Raw genomic sequence first — 22,069 nt, forward strand, 5'->3', positions numbered from 1 at the left:
TGAATTCGATCTAAATACCAAAACATACAAAAATGTATGTAAAACAACTACACAAAACTGGATCCAATTACTATGTCTAAAATCATGTATTTTGCTTCGAATATAAATCTTAAATTGGATCCAAATACCAAAGCATACAAAAACATATGTGAAAAAAATAAAAAAACCTAATTCAAACTCCAACCAAAGAAAATAAAAAATTTATTAATCAAATACAAGAATAGCCCTAATTAACCAAATTAACTATAAAATGCCTTAACTAAAAAAAAATGATTGAAAGCCCTAATCATAAAAAATCAAAGAAAAAAGATTCTAATCAAATCAAAGACAACCCTAATCAAATTAACTATAAAAAATTTGAATTTAAAAAATTTGATTCAAAACCCTACTCAAAGAAAATCAAATAAAAACCCCTAATCAAATTAACTACAATAAAAATATAAATATAAAAATTATAAATATATCATAAAACCCTAATATGCAAGAAAATTATTCATAAATAAATAAAAAACTCTAATCTATAAGAAAAATAAACCAAAAAGCCTAAACTACAAGAAAAATAAACCATAAATAAACAAAAAACCCTAAACTAGAAGAAAAATAAACCAAAATACCCTGAACTACAAGAAAAATAAACCACAAAATTAAACATATAAAAATCTAATTCAAATCTTAATCAAAGAAAAATTAAAGCCCTAATCAAAGAAAATCAAATAAGATAAAAAAAATCAATGAAAAATCAAAGCCCTAATAAAAAAAATCAAAGAAGATCAAAGAAAAAATTAAAGCCCTAATCAAAGAAAATCAAAGAAAAAAAAAAGAACGAACAACAACAACAAAGAAGGGGAAGAAAAATGAAGAACGAAGAAAGGAGAAGAAATAATAAAAGGAGGAAGAAAGAAGAAAAACTAAGAACGAAGAAGGGGAAAAACTAAGAACGAAGAAGGGGAAGAAAAAAGAAACTCGCCACCGGCCCTACGCCGGCCGGCCCTTCCTACAGCTGCACAGGTGAGAGAGAGAGAGAGAGAGAGAGAGAGAGAGAGAGAGCATCGGGAAACCCCTCTCCCCCAAACTTTTTTTTATCTTTTTTGTTTCACCCATCCCTATTCTTTTAGCAACAGGGGTGAAACAGTGAATTGCTTAAATTATGGATGCAGTCAACGGTGTTCTGCACGTTCGCCGACGTTTGTCTAAAACATTGTTCTTTTTGGCTTTTCCGTCCTGCATGATGCGCCATCAAACATGACCTATAATTAAAGGGCTGCCCCCCTAACTCCATGTTCGAGTCACCCCTTTTACCAGGCAAAGCAGGTGACTTCCTAATTAAAGGTCGAGTTGGGTATCCATAAAGTTTTATACTGCCAAGATGCTGCTGATAGGTAAGGCAAATTAAGACCGGTGAAGCTAAATCTCTAATCCTGTAAGCCATTTCTCCGTGTAAAAAAAATTCATGCTTACCATACTGTTGTCCCCGATCATTGCAGTTATTGGTCTGCAACAATGTTGTCAGTATCGAAATCGGATTTGTATCCAACAATTCAGGTGAAGCGACCGATACTGATTTGGAATTGGCCAAAAAAATAATTAAAAATATTATGTGTCAATCACAACATGACTGTCATGTTAAAGCTATTAAAAAATTAATTTTAAGCTATTTTTCATTTATTAAAAAATAGCCTATTCAGGTCAGTATCGTGTCAATTTTTTGGGCGATACGATAAGTATCAGCCGATACGGACAACACTGGTCTGCGATGGCTTTGGCCATCACTTAGAATTAATAGAGTTTAGTGACGGATAAATTTGAAACTGAATGGAGTCCTACTCTATGGATAATTTGAACCGGTTACATATAAACGTTTCCGATTAGCTAACTGGATCCAAATTTGGTGCTTACCTTTTCTCCTCAGATTTTGAATCTGATTAAACAAGATTGGATCAGATCAGACTTAGTAATGGCTAGACCATAACAGAGTCCGGCCCATTTGCATCCCCAATATTTTCTTGGTATTTGGGCTTTAAGTTTTTTGGTAAAAAATTAGGAGAGCTGCGTCAAAACAAACAAACGTCTGAAGAGACCATTGCAAGCTTCCCCCACATGATCTATCATGATGACCCCACCCTCACTGCCTTTGGAATTGATGGCTTTCTTCTATTATTGTTGTTATTGTTAGAAATACTCTCTCTCTCTCTCTCTCTCTCTCTCTCTCTCTAGATCTCTCTCTATGTGCAATGGTCTTATACTTTTTAACCATTCCATCTATTGAATGAGTGCCATCCACCGCAAGTTTTTAACCAAAAGTAATAAGCACAAAATTGCCAAATTCTATCAAGAAATATGGTCTAAATATTGAAGGAAAAATAAGTAGCCAAGCCACACACATACACGCACACGAGGTAAATGATAAGGCCTAATATAATAAAATGATCACCCTTGTTCCTTTCTTGGCATCTTCCTTTCTACCAAAGTCGCATCTAGCAAAATGTACAATCGATGTGGTCATCAACAGTAGTACCAGTCCCATAGGGTGGCCTCCTCTGGCCGGAATCCGGCATCAATTCCAGTCGGCAGCCTCGTGGGGAAGAGGTATATGCTATCGGTGACATCGAGAAAGAGATCAGGTAAGTTGAAAACTACCTCATCCTCATCAGTGGTGATGGTGGTGGTGGTGGTGATGCTGGTGCTGTTGGTAGTAGAGACTGTAACGTTGTCTGCTGAACCAGTGGACTCAGTGGTTGGCTTATGAGGCAGGCGCACCTTGGGCTCGTTGAACATGAAGGCAGCAGCCTTGGCCGCAGCCGCTTGGATGTCACGCGGCGACGTCGTTGCCGGCCTCGGCAGGTCGGGAGCCAGCTCAGGGAAGTTGAGGTACGCCGAATGGCCTTTGATCGTCAGTGCGGCGACGTCGTGCGCCCGTGCTGCCATCTCTGGCGTGGGAAAGGTGCCGAGCCAAATCCTCGACTTCTTGCGTGGCTCGCGGATCTCGGACACCCACCTGCCCCAGTTCCTCATCCGGACGCCCCGGTACGTCGGGTGCTTGCCATTTCTGCTGACCCTGCACCGCTTCCGGCCCTCGTCGGCTCCTGTCTCTGGCAATAAGGATGATTTCCTGCTTGTTTCACCATACTGGAAGCAGTTATTCAGGCCACATTCGGCAGTCAAAAGTGTGGCAATTGTGTTGTTGGTGCTGGACCTGCTAGTAGGGGTAGTGGCCAAGGAGGAAGGGGAGGAGGTGGAAGCAGAGGAAGAGGAGGAGCTGGTCTCTTGTTGTTGGATGTGTGGCTCACTCATGATTGAGGAGTTGGTGTGGTAGGAGAGAACAGGAGCTGTGTTGTAGCAAAGCTTTTTATGATTCTGGCTGTTTGGGAAAACCAAACAAGTGGGTCTCACATAAAAAAGTTAAGGGGTTGCATTTTTTTTTCTTTTTTTTACACCACATTGGTTACACGTATTTCTTTGAAACCATGACTCACCAGCAATCAATCACGGTTTGGTGACGTTTGCGAGCATCCACACTAGTTGGGGGTTTTATTACTTTACTCTCAAGCCACAGAACCAAAGGATTTGCAAAAAAAAAATGATAATTTACATATGAGTGCTTAATTTATCCAAATTGGCATTCAGCTGGTCTCTGCTTAATTTTTATGGCACTTTTGGAAACAAGAAAAACTTTCACAGGAAAAGAAAATTGTGCCTTTGATATGATGTATTTTTTAAAATAATTTTTTTTCACTTGTTTGGTTAGCATAAGAAAAATAAAATAAATAATCTTTAAAAAACTAAGAGGACAAGAAAGCGATGGTAAGGTTTCTCCAACATGATTTTTCAGGAGGTGGGTGGTGGTGGTGGTGGTAAGATAGATGGTGGTAATGGAAAATCACCGTGGGTGGTAGTGATGGAGCTTCTTTGGTGCAATTTTCTAAGAGGTGGGTGGTAGTGGTGGATGGTAAAAAATCATTGAGCTAAAGATTTTTGGGAAAGTGGCTGATGGTGGGTGGTGGTGAGATGGAGAAAGGGTCTACAAATTTTTTTTGAAAACATTCTTCCATGGGGGTGGAGGAATGTTTTCTATCAAAAAGTGTGCTTTTTAGAAAAAACTCTCAATAAAAAATTTTCTCTCATTTGAAAGGGTCAGAAAAACTGAAATGATTTTTTTTTATTTGTATCACTTTTCCTACATCTTTCCCACTTTCAAACGTGCTCTTAAGAAATTAAGGTCTGAGTTACTCTTTTATTCACTCACCTGACTTCAGCTACTCTTGAAAATCATACTTTTAACTTCTTTTTTCTTTAACTTACTGTATGTCACTTTTGTAGCCTGCTATTTTCGTAGCTTCAGTTGAGAGAAAATAATTAATTACAAATAGAAAAAACAACTCACTTGGTCATCTAAGCAATCTCTTAAAAGTTTCAGTTTTTATTACCAAATTTCTTAAAAAGTTGGATGCCTATCTTAAATATCTGGAACCTGAGGTTTTCAAATGCAAATTTGCCATACGTTAGTCGTCTATATGTAAAATTACCCTGAAAATCTTTACCTCGCGAGTTGAATACATGAGGCCATGAGACGCAGTAGGTTAGGTTGTACAACCTAGTGCGTCTCATGGACTCATTATAATAATTAACTCTAGAGTCCCACACACAAGTGTCCAAGGGTAGGTGAGACCCACTGTCCCCAGAATTGCCCTCTCCCATTGGGGAAATTGGGGGCCAGTCAGTCAGCCAGGCCACGGATAAACTTCCTCTCTAATGAATACAAACAAGAAATGATGGCCCCCCTTCTAACTTTTCAACAGCATGGTAGCCACGTTGCTCTGGGTTTACAAATTGAGCTTGTTTTTTCCATTGTCTCAGCACATCTAACAGCCATATAGGACAATGCAGTGGTGAGAACAAGTACTCATATGGAAGTTTAATTGCAGAAAAGTAAAAAAAGGAGATTGTTGATAATAGCATCATGGAAAAGTTTGTGAAAGAAAGATGCACAGTGGAAGTTTACAAAAGAATACTGTCACAATTGACAGCCACAGATCCTGGAAGTAAAATCTATATGGTTCTAAGTACAGACAAGAACGAATGCAGGAAAATCAGTGCAAAATGACAGAGGTTGTCAGACAATGGAGGGATGAGATTTTGTTTTTTTCTCTTGAAAATGGTTTTTTTTTTTAGTATTGTTTTATGAAGAAAAATAATGTGTATATGTCTCTATAGAATAAGCAAATATATTCATCAGTTGTCAGAAAATGTCACCATGGTTTTTCATTAAATTAAACTTAACCGAACTGGAGTGACATGAAGGATGCTGAAACTTTAAGGAGTTTGAGTAAATAAGGGGCAAGAAAAAAAGGAAAAAGATAAACTAAAGAAGAAAGTAAAGCAAATTTGAGTCACATGAAAGATAACAAGTTAGTTCAAGGCAGCCAAGCAAAATGAAACCACCCTTGGAAAGCTAGACTCACTGCAGAGCTATGTCACAAAGATATGGGTATGACCCGACACGTGAGTTCCAAAGCTTTTTGAAAAATAAGGCATGAGAACATGGATTTTTTTATTTTTAACCAATAAAAATTCTTTTTTTTGAAATTTTAACACGTAAATATTATTAAAGAGTATTTAAATTTTTTAAAATAATCTTCCTACGCGTTAGGGTCATGTCGGCATGTCAGTGTGTCAGACTCATATAGCCCATGACACGCACTTTAGTGGCGTGTCACTGTGGCGTATCTGCAGAGCTAAAGGCATAATCAAGTGTTAAAGGATTTATGGTGGGCTATGTTAGTATCCTTGCCCAGCATTTGGTCTTCCACCTTTTTTTTATTTCTTTTTTGTATGCAACTTAACTTTCATATCACCCCTATATTAGGGACAAACACCTTTGATTATTCTCATGCCTAGCTATGCCCCATTTAAATATGATCAACAATCAATGCCATGGCCCATAATTAACTTTATGATAACATACACATTTTATTATTCTCATGCCCAGCTATGCCATTTAAATATAATCAACAATCAATGCCATAATCAATCAACTTTACCATAACTTCCTCTCTTTTCTTTTCTTTTCTTTTCTTTTCTTTTCTTTTATGATGAGGAACCCTTGCCGACGGGTGAGGCATCACGACCACCCTGCCTTACGTGGACCACCTCTAAAAGTTGTGGACACACCTGTGTGCCAGTAGGGTTTGATCTGGTGTCTTCATCTCAGCACCCTGATAACCACCCTGCTGGCCACGCATGCCGGCAACCCCCCACGGTGGTAGAAGATCTTCTAGATATGCTCATTTGTCTTTTTAAAGTGCCCTCTAATATGGATCCATTTATCAAGGGGTGTGTCCTAAACCGTTTGACTGGCAGTCTAGGTTCAAATCCCATGGGTGTCACCCTCCCGCATAAGCCGAAGCTTGACGACTCCCTCGGGTTGACCCGTAGGTCATCAGAGTTTTACGCTGACAAGGACAGAGACCGTAAGTACGGTAGGCTGAGCCAACGTGGCTAGGTCTTTGCTCCTGGAGTGATTTCTCCGATTAAAAAAAAAGGATCCATTTTTATCAAAGTTGCTTAGGATCAATATTCCTTAGAAACATGCCCTAGCTTAAGCGCTCTAGTCCATTATATTTTTTGTGGTGTGTAGAAGGGACACGAGTTCGAGAATGTACTAGACTAATATTAATGGGTACAAAGTTCAATCAGATGGACCATCCACCCTTTGTTTATTATAACTAGCCTCTAGTCTGTCCTATGAATAAGCTTCTTCAACTTTCACCAAATTGATATATATCCCATGCCTCTAGCTATAGCTATGGTCAGTTTTCTTTGAACACAACCAAAATATGGCTTTCATCAGCCGTACATTTTTTGTGTATTATCCTATGTCACAATGACACGTGTACACCTTATCATGGACTCGCGAGTTTACTTTTTTTTTTTTTGGAAAATAAGACATGAGCAGACAGAATTTTTATTTTTAATCAATAAAAAATATTTTTTATATTCTAATATTTAAAATAACTTTTCATTGAAATATTATTAAAAATTATAAAATATATTAAAATAATATAAATATGTGTTGGTGTTCAGTCATGTCTTCTGTGGTGTCACTAGGGACATGCTGTCAAAATAGTAGGTTCCTGTAGCATAGATTTTATCGTTTGAAGTTTGAGTAAGCAACAGGTCAACCAGCCCACAAAGAGTGGGAAATTTTGATAAGAATATTTTTTTTAATGAATTGTTTTTACTTATTTGGGTAGCATAATAAAAATAAAATGAAAAATCTTTAAAAAATAAGAGGAGGGGGTAGTTGTAAAGCTTTTTTGGTGTGGTTTTCTAAGAGGTGGTCGGTGGTGGTGGTGGTGGCGCTTCTCTGGCATCATTTTTCAGGATGTGGGTGATGGTGGGTAGTGATGGACCTCATCATTTTCTCTTGGTAAAAAACATTCTTTTACTTTCCTCCATTAAAGAATGTTTTTTATTTAAAAAATGTATTTTTTAGAAAAACTGGTTTAAAGAAAAATTTTCTCTTGTTGGGAAGGGTAAGTAAAACTGTACGAATTTTTTAATTTGTATCATTTTTTTCATCTTTTTCACTTCTAAAATGTTTGAAAGTAAAAAAAAACACTCATACGAAAAGAAATTTTTGCCTATGAGAAGTTTTGATATGATATTTTTTTTTAAATGAAAAATTTTCAATTGTATGGGTAGCATGAGAAAAATAAAATGAGAAATCTTAAAAAAAATGAGAGAAAGAAAAAAAGGGGTAGTGGTGGAGCTTCTTCAACACAGTTTTTCGAGAGGTGGATGATAGTGGGTGGTGGTGGTGATGGTAGTGATGAAAAATCATCGTGAGGTGGTGGTGGTGGAGCTTCTCCGATATTGTTTTTCGAAATATGGGTGATGCTGGGGGGAGAGGTTTTTTTAGAGGGTGGTGGTGGTAGGTCTTCTCTGATGCCATTTTTTCAGGAAGTGGGTGGTAGTGGTGAGATGGATGGTAGTAATTGATAGTGAAAAATCATCGTAGGCAGGGTGGTGGTGAGATGGATGGTGGTGGTGGGGAGTAGACTTCACCACTTTTTCTTGGTATGAAACATTTTTCACCTCCTGTCGAAGAACGTTTGCTATAAAAAAAGTGCACTTTTTAGAAAAACTCTCTCGAAGATAAACTTTCTCTTGTTTAAAAGGGTCCATAAAATTGTAAGAATTTTTTAATTTATATCACTTTTTCTACATCTTTTTGCACTTTCAAACGTGCTTTTAATGTCATCCAGTTTGATGGATGTCACGAATTCAAAACCCATGTCACATGAACAAGGGAACGTGGGGTTTTTACAACAATGTGCTCGTGAGTGAGTGAGGTGGTTTTTTCTGATTATTTAAAAAAATCGGTTAACAAAAAAAAATGGAGGCCCTTTCCTGGTGCTTTTGCCATCCAAATTAAGAAAGTAAATAGCATTATAGCAAATTACAAGAATTCGAGAAAAAGTAGTTGGTTAATTATTACTACTCAAAAGCTGATTGCTCATTCTAATCCCAGAAATTTCGTGGATATTTTCTGCATCTCAAGTTCTCAACTGTGGTATATATTTGGTATTGGAAGGAGGGAGTGCTAGGCAGAGAGAGGAATCACCCACAGCTTGTCTGGCAGGAGCAGTCCGTTCCTTTCTCCTTGTGTTGGGACCTTGCAAGTTCAAATCCCAATGGTATTTGGTCGTATAACTGGTAGTAGGGGTGGCAAAACCTGACACAACCGGCCAACCCGCCTCTTAAACGGGTTCGGGTTTGGCTTAAACGGGTTCGTGTCATAAACGGGTCGACCCGCCTAACCCATTTATTAAACGGGTCGGCTTCGTGTTAGGGCCGGGTATGCCAACCCGCCAACCCGGCTGACCCGTTTAATAAACGGGTTAGGCGGGCGGGTCAACCCGTTTACCCGAACCCGACCTGCCAACCCGTTTACCCGACCCTGACCCGCCCGCCAACCCGTTTACCCGACCTAACCTGTTTATTAAACGGGGTTACCCGTTTAATAAATGGGTCAGGTTCGTGTTTGCCACAGCCGACCCGTTTAATAAACGGGTCGGGTTTGTGTTGAGGTATGCTGACCCGCCAACCCAACCCATTGCCACCCCTAACTGGTAGGGGGTCCACTTTCTGGAAACAACAAAACATTCAATACATTTGAACAAATCAAAGCAGTCTTTTGCATGTTTGGGTGCGGATAGGTCTGATGATTTGACAAAACACAAATGTTTCTGTTTAGATATCACCACCGTCCATCACTTCAATCACATGGTGGTGATTGAAGTGATGGACGGTAGTGATTTCAAAACAGAAAAAATTGTATTTTGTCAAATCACCCGATCTATTGTGTGTTTAGGCAATGTAAACGGATCAGATTATCGGGTTGGAAATTGTTGGAAGATAATTGAATTGGGACTCAGATGGATAGCACCTACACAAAATCCGGATCCGATTATAATGTGTAACCTAGTAGATCCCATGCGTACACATAATCGGGTCGAATCTTTTCAGATTTCAAGTCAGACTTGTTCGGATGTGAGAACTCTACATCCAAATCCGAGTCTAAAGTTGACTTGGATGTGGTTTCGCTTACCGAATCCATCTAAGGCACTAGGACATCGACCCGAATGCAAACCATTTATGTCTCTATGTTCTGGGCCTTTTGGCCACTTGGACGTTATGGGAGCGATTCACTGCCATATCATGACAGTGCAGAGCATGTTATCAAGGTTCAACCGAATGAAAGGTCGCAAAGCTACATCACACGGACACGTCATTTTTTGTGTATTTTTTATTATTTTGAATGACATATATGGAGACACGACACGGTCTGTAAATTGGAGTGTCCTTGACAAAGATGTTAACTGCTCCCCAGGTTTTGCAATCTGGCATAGAAAGCATTTCTTCCATTCAACAACCTAAAACCAAGGTATAATTTTATGTGGCAAAGCATTAAATCTGGCATAGAAAGCATTTCTTCCACTACTTTTTTTTTTTTTTGCATTGATTGAAAATCTACAAAGTTACCCTCCAAAGGGAAAATTCCACTAAGTTGGAATTATCGTTTTGAAAAATCCACAATTTTTTGCATTGATTGACCCGTTTTTTCACAGAGAAAGCTGGGGTTAGGCAGACACCTACCAGTTATTCAACCATACCATTGAGATTCGAACTTGCAACATCCCAACACAAGGGTGATGTGCACTATGTACTCCTGCCAGACAATTGGAGCTCCCTTGGTCATTAAGTAACCAGGTTATTGTGAAGGTTCCTCATCTTCAAAAAAAAAAGTTGCTCACTCAAATTTCTTTTAGTTAGGGGTTGTTTCCAGTGTGACAAATATTGTGAGATTTATGAAAAATCTCGCGATAATATAGCGAGAAATTGCCTGAAAGTTTAAAACGGCAATTTCTCGCAAGATTTGCAAAATATCGCGAGATTTATGAAAAAACATAAATACCACGATTTAAACGTGATATTTAAGTTGTAAATGGCTAGTTATCACGAAAAAATCATGTATTTTTATTTTAAAATAATTTTTATTAATATTTTCTTATAAAAATTATTTTATATATTTTTTAATTAGTTTTTTATTGCTGAGATTTTGTCGAAAAATGCAAGATTTATGGATTTTTTTCAATTTCTCATGAGTTTTTTAAAAATGAGAAAAAAAACGTTTGTCACTATAGTTGTTTCTTACATTAATTACTTTCTTGCGAAAGGGTCACCCACAAGGGAAAGCGTTTCTTCATGGTGAAGGTCGGAATGGGCAAATGGCCGGATGGCCCCATGGTCCAAAACGACCCAGCCCACCATGAGTCGGGTTTGGGCCAAGATTTTAGCTGAAACCCATCCCATTATATATGTGGGCCGCCCTAATATGTCTGAGTTATTTATTAATTTTTTAATAATATAAAAATTTAACTTTTGTTTTTAAAGGCAAGCTAGGGTTAGGCAGACCCCTACCAAAACTACAGCTTGACACAGGACCCCACTTACCACATGGAATACTACCTGGGTGGTTAAAAAAAATTAGTTAGTAACTATTATTATTTACCTAATTAATTGGTCTAAAAATTAACTATTGCATAGTAAATTGGTAACTATTATTATTTACATAATTAGTTGCATTAATTTTATAGGAACTAAAAGGATAATTAGTTGGGTATATGAAAAGTTGAGAACTTGTTAATTATTACTATTTACAAATGGGTTTGGATCGGGTCAGGCAGGACCCAGCCTGCTTCACATTGTGCCTGAACATGGGCTTCTCTTCAAATCTGAACCTATTAAGAACCGGGCTGCAGTTAAAGCCCGGTGGGCCAAGCTCTAAACAGGCCCAGCCAGGCCCGATGCCCACCCATAGGTGGGGGGAGGTGTGACCCCGTTTTCATTAGAAAAGGGAGATTTTTTCTTTAATGAGTGGGCACCGCTGTCTCTTTCTCGTGAGAAAAAGACTCTTTCTAATGAAAGGGAGTCATAGAGGTAGGAGTAAATCGATACTAACCGAAACAAATGCACCGTTGTAGACATAAATGCTCCCTTTACTAACCAAGGAGGGTGGAAAAAACTCATGGTTAACATGTTTGTTTCTTGATTTTGATAATATCTTTTTATATTTTCATTATCCTGACATTTTCTTTTTTTCTATCGTCACCACTACTCCTATATATGTGTGGTTTCCCACCAGACACATCAAGCAATCTAATCTAATGCATTGAACATGAAATGAGGATGTATCAGAGTGGAAAATGTGGATCCAAATGAGCATCACCCAAAGAAAGTATATTTCACCATTGCATAATGCAGTCGAGGTATGTCACTATGTCACAAATATCACCGATGCATTTTAAAATATATAAGAAAATGGAAGTGAGGAATAAAAAAAATATAAGAATGAAATGAAAGTTGAAATGGAACACAAAAAAAAACTAAAATAAAAGTGATTATTCTTAAATTTTATGGTTTTTTAATATAAAAATTAAATTTTTAACAAAATTTAAAAATGATGACTGTTTATTTTAGAGAAAACACATGGAAGCGAGTGAAAAGCACGAGAGAAAATACATAAAAAAACATGAAAAGTAGAGTAAAAGAACATATAAGAAGAATTAAGATCCTCAAGTTTTGAAAGCAAGGAGTATCATGCTTCCCAGATGAGTTGATGTGAAGTGCTCTTTCTATCTAAGAAGCTTTTGGTAACTTTGAATGAGACACTTCCAAATCAAGATACAACGCATTTGAGACCCATACTGACAGAAAGTGGCAATCAGTGATAAGAGCTGAGAAAGAAGGGAGAGACAGACCTATTCCACAGGCCACCAGATTCATGCAAATCAAAGAAATTAAGAGGCAGCACTATGTTCATTCCTAAACTGTACACAAATTATATGTAAAATTCTACATGTATCTGTGAGCTTTTAACTTACTGATGTGGGGGGAGCAAAACAAAATTACCTGATTCAGACCACCTTTTACCTGATATATCCCAAAGCCAAACCAAATGTTTCTCAAAAAGCAGCAAATAAGGGCCCTTGGGTTAACCTCCCTCAAATAAAACTGGAAATTTTTAGGGCATGTCTGCAATACCCGTGAACATAAATAGACCTAAATAAGACGAAAATTAGCTGAAGAGGGAAATCTAAGTGAAAGTTATTTCCATCTGAAATGCATGGGCGCATGCCACACACACACATGGTGCATTAGTTTTGGTATCGAACCAGCATAACTTATGGTTGGTATACTTTTGATTTACGATGGATCTAATCTCCAAAAGAAAAAAGAGCCCCTTTGGATCATGTTTAGCATCTTCCATTTACCACCTTCATGTGTTATTGACTGCAACATGGTGTTTCTCATCTCCATGAAGTATGAGTCACTGGCTCCTTTTACCATATTAAGATTTGAACCTTATGATCCATTGATTATTATTATTAACCTTAAATAAACCAGACTAAGCACATCTACGTGGTTAGAACTAATATTTGGTAGTTATATCCACGAAACCAAAGAGTGTACTGCCATAAGGGGATCTCTCTCTCTCTCTCTCTCTCTCTCTCTCTCTCTATATATATATATATATATATATATATATATATATATATATATATGGTCCACCATTTGTCCTCCCCTTCAAAGTCTCTATGTTAGATATGTTTTTTTGGCAAATGTAACATTATAGATGTGATAAAACATATGATTAGACTCTTTGAACAAAGTTTTTTTATGTGTACGTTGAAAGAGCTTTCACAAGATTAGGGAGGATCCCAGCCCGCACGATTCACAAACACACACAAAAGAGGAGACCTAGTTAACGTGGGGCAGCGAGGAATCACTTACATCCACGGTTTCTCCCACAACACTCAATGGGTTGTGCGTGTTGTATATAAGCAATTAGGCTTTACAAAAGGTTGGGATATTTGCATATCCATTTACAAGGTAAGTTTTCATATTTGGACGTTTCTTTGTGGTAAGACAATTACAATAGAAAGTCTTGGTGCCTTGCTTATCAATATGAGACCATGCTTGGCAAGAAAACTTAGATCATGCTTGAGAGGAAAACTTTCCTCTTCATGTTTCTTATCTTCACACGTTGGATCTGGATCTAATTAATGGGTCCTGACAAGCTGCAGGTCCGGTTACACTGTTAACATCCCTCCGGAAATGAAACGGTCTTGCGACGATGTTGAGTTTGTACATGAGAGCATCGAACTGAAGTTGGGGAAACACCTTATCAGTAAGGTGGCACTAACATTGTCACACCACAAAATAGGTGGGGAGACTTGAGAAACGCCAAAAATTCATGCATAAGAAATTGGACCCAAATGGGTTCTGCGTCAGCATTGGTGACAACTCAATATTCAGCTTCAGTGCTAAAACACGCAGCAATATGTTGCTTTTTATAGCTTCAGAAAAAAATTATTGGGACAAAAAAAATAGCATATCCTCGGTGGACTTGCAATCATCAAGACACTTGACCCAATCTGCATTAGAGAAGGCAAATTGAGATAGATCATTGGACGGTTGAACGAGCATGCCTTATTGGAGAGTATGCTTGACATAACAAAGAATGCGCTTAACCATGGACCAGTGCTCGACCGTGGGTCTATGCATGAACTAGCAGACCTTATTGACAACAAAGGACAAGTCTGGCCGAGTGAGAGTCAAATATTGTAACACGTTGACAATGCTCTGATATTGAGTGGGATCCTAGTAGGTCTGCCCAAATTCAATAATGAGAGTAGACGACCTGGCAAGAGGAGTGTGCAAAGGTTTGGCACCGGTCATTGCTACACGAGTAAGAAGATTCAATTTGTACTTCCTCTAAGAAAGACTAAGATGTGATGTCCAACAAGCTTCCATGACCAAAAAAAATATAAGGTACCCAGATCTTTAAGAACTAATGCATTACCAAGTGTAAAGACCCCAACTCATACCCCTTGAAAATGTGATTTTTTTTTTTAAATCATTGTGGAAACATTCTCAGAGACCCAGAGCCTTTATAGTTTCACTCACCATTGGATAACTCAACCAATCACAAGGGATCTTACATTTATCATTCATACCGAACAAAACCAAAGTTTTATTAATTAAGTAAAAAATAGTCTCAAGACAATTGCATAAGAAAATTCATAGTGCATAAACAATTGAATGTAAAGAAAAAGTAAAGAAAAATAGAGCCACACTATTCATCTGTGAAGTTGTCTAGCAAACGTGTAGCACTCGTAGCTCGCTCAGAAGTGAGTCATTTCACTGATCTCGTACGGCTGCAAAAAACCACACAAGTAGGGGTGTCAAAACTAAAATCCTGAGTACAAGTACATTTAATGAAACAAATGAGCATGAATAATACAGATAAGAATTCATGCAATATTTTAGAGAGATAATATTATGACAAATTCATAATTCAATTAAACATTCATACAATAGAGAATAATTATTAAACATGATGAAACATTTAATAAATAACAGAAATCATAATTTAAGCAATACAATGTGCGCAAACTCAAGAAAGTCGGTCTCAAACAGTCTCCCAGAACGTGGTTTAAGAGATTTCACGAGGCTATGGTAGAGATTGGGTTCAGGCGGTGCCATGCAGACTACTCTGTGTTCATCAAACGAAGGGCTGAAGGAACAACTCTTCTTCTAGTGTATGTGGAAGATATTGTCCTTACTGGTGATGATAGGAAATCCATCAATCAAGCTAGGAACTCGCTGAAATGCCATGAAATTGGAAATTCTTTACCATGGTCACTGCTTCTGTAGCGGACACCCATCTGGATCTTGACTGGAGTTTACAGGAAACTACCAGACTAGAAAAAGCATATGGTCAGCCTTGGCAGAAACAGCGGAGGATCGTCGATCTCATCTGGCTCGTTACTGGCGACTTTTTTCAATGTCATTCCCTTTGCCGAATAAAAAAGAGAAGGGTAAGAATGAGAAGAAATGGATACAGTAGGAAAGAATTCTGAGAAGCGGTTGAGCGATGCTGCCTTATCAACCTAGGAATGGTGGGAGGGGGTTTGACCTGGAGTAACCGCAGGTTGGGCCTTGTTCAGACCATCATCGAAAGATTCTTCGCCAACGCTGACTGGCGAGGTATGTTCCCAGATGCTTGTGTCCAGAGATTGCCATGCATTGCCTTGGACCACAACTCTCTTGTCCTGGAATCAAATGAATCAGAGGCGAAGAAGTAGCATCATGGAAAAAGTGACTGAGCACACTAAAAAGTCGTTTGCAAGTTCTAAGAGTTTCAAGTCCTGGGTATGGCCTTGATCTTTGTTCACCCCAAACTCCTACCGTAAATGGGAAAGGGGTCCTCTCTCTCTCTTTTCTGTCAACCTCTCTGGCTCTTCCTAAAAACTAGAACAAAGAGAGTTTCACTTCGAACGAAAGAACGAAGTCAAAGGGTGAAACTCCCACCTTTCTTGCTTTCCAGTCTCGGGTTAGTTCTCATCTTAAGGTGGCACACTGTCATACTTTGGTCTAGTTATTCGGTCTTTCGTCAACTCGTCAACCTATCTCTTGTCCGTCACAGGTTCAAATTGAGCCATAAGTCTGGTTGGTTTAAGAGCCATAAGTAGAGTGTTGGCTTTCTCAGCACAAAATTGGCTCTTAAGTCGAGGTCGAGGGGCTCGTTCGGTATGGATGGTCAAAGTCAAAAGGCAAAGCAATCGATACATGATACATTCAATCAAGTCCGTTGCTGGTGCAAGTCAAAGCAGCTAGTTCGAGGGTCCAAGTCTAGCTATAAGCTAGTGCGAAGGCTAGCTGGTGAAAGTCGATAACGCTTAGTCAATGAATTTGATGAATAAGCCTTCCCAGACATGGAACTCTTGCTTGTTGGACGCTTTCCAGTGGTAGTTGCGTCAAGCAGCATAAGCGCTAACCTGATCTAAGGAAAGAGGCAGCATAAGCGGGAGACATGGCCCAACCTAGTTCGAGCTCGGTACATATGGCTAGGTGGTTTATGGTCGTTGTTTTTTAGTCTGATTTGAAATACTAATGGAAAGTCCATTCCAGAAAAGAAAATTGGGCAAAGAGCGACCAAAAAACAGGAATCCTTGTGGAGCTTTCTGTCATCCTCGGCCTTCCAGAAGTTTTGTTTGATTCTGACACTTGTGTTCTCGTGCCCCAAACCCTCACGATTGATTGGGAGAAAAAGCGAAAGTGAGAAAATGGATTGTTATCCATCGAAAATCAATAGGAATTCCCCATTCAGGGGATTAGCCTTCTAATGGTTGTTCTGTTATTATTAATCCAATCCCATGCTAATAATAAAAATGAGCGATTTCTAGTCAAGTTGAGCTGAGGCTCGCTTTCCAACTTGCTTCAATTAGGGACTTTATTGATCAATCACGCAGTTTTGTAGCTCTTCCAACTCATTGTCCGACTAACGTTCATATGTCCTTAAAGCTTTAAGGTAGCCATCTCTTTGGCAGGAGCATTCGCTGAAAGGCATGACCAAGCACCATATCTCATCACGTACATAATTTTCAGCGAAGCCTCATTTCCAGAAAAGGGGACGAGTGTCTGAAGAGAGACCAGTAGATGGATTGTGCAGAAACTCTCACATAGCATCCCATTTAGTTTGAAGGCTATGAAGGCAATTAGTTTCGATGAAAGATCTAAAGAGGGATCGAGAGAAAGCTCTCAGCAACAGTAGAACCATAAAGAAATTATGTAACATCTTCCTTTCTGCTTCTAGTACTTTCCTCATTGCTTTAGCACTAAGGGGCACAAGACTCTTCACTCACGGTAATCATTAACCTTTGGATAAAGGAGGCATTCAAGAAACGAATGCGTTTTAATAAATAGAAACTCTTCTTGACTACATTGCTGCTACTCGTTTGAAGGAGTAAGGACTTGCTTGAGGGACCGCGGAAAGTTGCTCGTTACCAGCAGATCAAGGAGAACCTTATCAGAGAATGGAGAAGAAGAAGAAAGAACTGCAAGCAGTGTCTCAAGGGCATAATTCCTGTTGTCTATAAGGGAGTTACAAGTAAGCCACAAACACTTTTCTTTCATGTATACGGCTTTTGAAAAAAAGAATAAAAGTGGTTCGCCCAGCATCAAGAACTCCTTCATCAACCTGAGTATGTAACAAGTCCTTTATGATAACGAAAGCCTCAAAACCCAGTTTTTTACTATATAACGAGAAGAAAAATGCTAAAACAATGCGCCATTTGACTCTTGTAGCGCTCTTCCATCCATCTTTTCTTAAGGAAGGAAAAAGATCGTAACAAAGCCATCAATAGTGGCGGGGTGGGCTTCAACAAACTACTGTCATTGGCCATCAATTACACGACACGCATGAACGCAAGAGATAAGGCAAAAAAGAATGAACTGACCGGGTAGAATGCCAAGTGCAAGCAAGGAGAGCAGTCCTTATCAGTGGTTGAGCTCCTTTCTGTTGGTAAGGCACCCTCGACCAACTTTCACTTCCTTAGATGTTGTTGTTGGACCCGTACTATTGGGGGTTATGGCTTTTGATCCCGATCTGATCTACAGGTGCAACATCCGCTTAGTCAACTCATGGTAGTGCTACTAATGTCGGTACTGAACCCGGAACAACTGTTGGACTGAACCGAGTTAATCGAATGGATCTACTGCTAGCTAACTTGACCAACTACTAAACTCACTTGATAGGTCCAAACTATCTCAAACTCAGGCATAAAAGACTTGAATAAGATCGAGACTGAGTAGGCTCGAAAGCAACAACATGGATGGGAAGGGACGGTTACGGAGCGAGATCGATACTCAGTCTGGTTCGAGTTCCATGACCAACACTGGTGTCATAGCTGCCCACAGATCCATCAGTGGTAAACTTTCTCAATTGTTTGTCGAGACGGGGTTGGTGTTCAGTCTACCCCACAAGATCGAAAATCAAAGAATCTGGTTCACTGTCTTTCTTCATTCAAGTGAGATAGTTGATCACAACCATCCAAAGGTGCCTTATTAAGTTAAGTCAGTCTCCTGGGATAAAGTCAACTTGCAATTTCGTTTCGTTGGCATGATTGATGTAAAGGATGAAAGTCTCAATCGTCGATATGCTTAACACATGCAAGTTGAACATTGTTTTTGGGGAGCAAACCCGTAGGATTCAGAACCAGACTACTTCCAACGCCTTCACATGCTTAGTATGCTCCTTCACACGCTTAGTATGCGACCTCAAATGCATTAGTATGCCTAACCATCCCTCATAGCCTTAGTATTCAAGGAAGACTAGGCCCTACAAAAGAATGAAACTACGTACAAAAAGGAAACACACACACAGACATAGAGTGGAAGGCCTGCTATTTCGAGAAAGAAGGCCTAATAGCCCGACGTTGTTGCAGGCCCAACTCGCTTACTAACAGCAGAAAGAAAGAGAAGTAAATATGTGCGAAATTCCAGCAAAGGGGGTACAAGACTTTCTTGAATGGAGTTTACTGATTCAAATATGATAGCACTCGCAAAGTGAAGCTTTAGAGCTTTGCTCGTTGGGACGGAAGCCCACTATTTTGTTATACATAAGAAAGAAAAAGAAAGAAAGCTTTTCTTCCTGTGAGGGAAGGTCCTTTCTTCTAGGACCATACGTAACAACCATCTGCACAGTATGGTTCGCGAGATAAGGGTGATCCATGTGAAGATCAGCATGCGGGGCGAGTCTTGTTCTACCATGACATGGCAATTCATACCATTGAAGATAGACCTCGAGGAAGGTTCCTTAAAACTTATGTTGTTAGACCAGATCCTCGGTTCATATACGGATTTTCGTTCAGAAAAGCCAACTTCAGGGTAGGGATGGTATTCAATCACCAGCAAGAAGAGGGTTTCACATGAGGTAGGTGAGAGGGGAAGGAAAAGAAAAGTATGGTTTAGAACAAAGCAAGCTAGATAGCAAGATAGAGAGAGCACAAAAAAAACTATGCAACAATAAACGAGTGAAGCACGAATGTGCGAAGCAGCCGTTGCATCAAATGTCGCAGAAACCAAAGAAGCCGAATAAGACACAAATGCCATTGAAGTCTTCAAAACCGTCTAAGCAACTCAACTAGCCATACCAGCAACATCCGCTTCAGCTGACCTTGAACCAACTCACCTCACACGCGTTAAGCCAGCTATCCCGCCCGATCGCAACATTGAAAGTCGTTTAAGTGCCTATTATTGAAGTCGTAACTAAAAGCTTTCAAGTGAGTGCTGGATGGAGAATGAATCGGTTGTACGGTAGATCATCGAATCTTTCCTTGCTGGTAGACAGCTTTGTCACTCAGTTCTTGGAAAGAGCAGACGAATGATTTGAAACCCGGTAAGAGAAAAAGGTCCAATTGAGACCTCCCTACCGAACGAGCATGTCTTGACTCTAGAAGTCCTCCTGAAATGGACACTCTACTTTGACGGATCTGCAACCGCTGGCTTTGGCGGAATTGGCTTGGTATTCATCACACCTAAAACAAAATATGTCTTTATGTTTCTCCTTCAAGCTCACTTTTGCATGTGCTAACAACATTGCAAAGTATGAAGCCCGCAGTTTAGGGCTGGAACTAGCCATAGAAATGAATATGAAAAATCTCACAGTACACAGAGACTCTCAGCTCATCATCAAACAGGTACTTAACACCTAAAAGGTCAAAAAAACCCATGCTCCGCCCTTATGCATGCAAAGAAGATGAAGCGGCTGCTCCAACAATTCCCTAGGTTGAAGATCGAACATGTGGCCAGATCATCAAGCCGGCATGCAGATGCCTTGGCAAGCCTGGCAACACTGTTCCATTGAAAGACAGCAAATTTACAGTGTTCACGTCATCTGGCGCAATCATCACACTCCTTCGGTCCGACAGATTATCCGGCCCAGGAGACCGATTGAAGATGAATTCCTATGGTACCACGACAGACCCAAAGCAGCAGCATCGGCACTTTGTCGAGTTACGACCAAGAAGCAACTCAGGTGAAGCGGATTACTTATTTCTTAGAAAAGGTGAAAAGCAGAAAAAATGGAATGAACGTTGATTAGAGCAAAGGTGGCAACCAAGTTTGACCTTCATCTAGCCACCTACCTTTCTGACTTATATTCAGAAGAAAGGTTATCTGAGCTGGCTGGCAAATTTGTACGGTTTGGTAGAACGACCAGTAGCAGAAAACATCCCTAACCATTGAAAGGGGGATAGCAACTATGACTTCTTATCTTACGTGAATTCCGTTATTGGAACTTAGGCAAGAACAACGGGCCGCACACCAGGATTTCATTTTGCTACTAGAGAAAATCGAAGGAGCACACAAAGCAAATGAAGAATAGGGCACGGATGCAGAAGAGTGTTTCACATGAGCAGAGGAATAACAAGGGGAAGGGAGAGCCACGATGTGGCGAACAATGGGACTGGATCATACTATGAGAACTATGAGAATTGATCATATCCGGGGATGGTGCCAGAACGATTTCTATGTTTATACCAACCAGGGCCTTTCTGTGACTGATTGAATTGATGCTTAGCGCCCCTTGTATTTTCTGTTAAGAAAAGAGTTTGATAGTAATTAAGAGCATGTCTTTTAATGTCCTCAGGATCAGTATATGTTTAACGCCCTTGCTCATCATTAATCTTAGTGATAAGGCTCCTCTTCCTATTGTATTGTACTACAGCATGGAAGAACTTGGTATTATTATCGCCCTCTTTCAGCCACGTCATGCGCGACCATATGATAGTCGCCAGAAAATGTCTTCTTTCAGATGTAACTCCACTAAGTGTTTTCTTGCATTCTCAAGGGCTACTAGATTTTGCTTTGACGGGCACAGCTCATGATTGTGTTGGCACTTGCACTTGAGGATTTCATCCTCACCTCAGCTTGAGAGAGATTTTAAAAAGATCTCCAAAACCTCTTTATAACACGTTCGCAGATGAGCCTTTAGTCTCTCCAGCTTGATAGAGAGGCTAAGGACTGGTCGAGCATGGACCGGGATAGATCAACTATTATTGACCACTTCCTTAAAGGAAGGATGTCGAGTCCACATCTCCTGAAACCTGAAAGGTCGAGGACCTGCACCAAGGTTAGTTTGAAAAGTAACCAGCAGAGGAGAGTGATCAGAAAGCGTATGACTCAAGTGCTCAACTTTTGTAATAGGGAAGACATGGGGCCCATTAGTGGAGTAGAGGACGCAATCTAGTCTTGCCCATTTACATGATCCTCCTTCCTTCCCATTGCACGAGCAATTGTTTATGAAAAAATGAAAATCCTGCATGGCATTCTAATTAGGTATATATCCCAAGTTTTTCATCAGAGAAGAGCACTGAGTTGAAGCCTCCGCCTATGAGCCAAGGAATAGTGGTTGATGTAGAAAAGGAATATAGATGCTGCCACAGAAAGCGTCGAAGCAAGTAATCGCACTTGGCATATACAAATGTAAGGTATGCATCTGGAGAATCAGAGTTCCCTAGTGAACATGTAATCATGCACCGTTATACCCTACAAAGAAAGATTATCCTTCCAGAGAATCCAAATCTTTGCAACTTCAGAACCATTAGTGATGTCATTTTGCATCCCCGGATGATGTGAAACAGTAGCAATTTAAGAGGAG

General features: G+C 39.5%; 1 pseudogene; it reads right to left on the reverse strand.

The window, feature by feature from the left end:
• Positions 1 to 2,434: 2,434 nt before the first annotated feature.
• Positions 2,435 to 6,239, reverse strand: LOC149813887 (ethylene-responsive transcription factor ERF035 pseudogene; annotated as a pseudogene).
• Positions 6,240 to 22,069: the final 15,830 nt, after the last annotated feature.

The sequence above is a fragment of the Nuphar pumila genome, chromosome 16 (assembly GCF_984573655.1).
Source record: "Nuphar pumila chromosome 16, dmNupPumi1.hap1.1, whole genome shotgun sequence".
NCBI classification, from domain to species: Eukaryota; Viridiplantae; Streptophyta; class Magnoliopsida; order Nymphaeales; family Nymphaeaceae; genus Nuphar; species Nuphar pumila.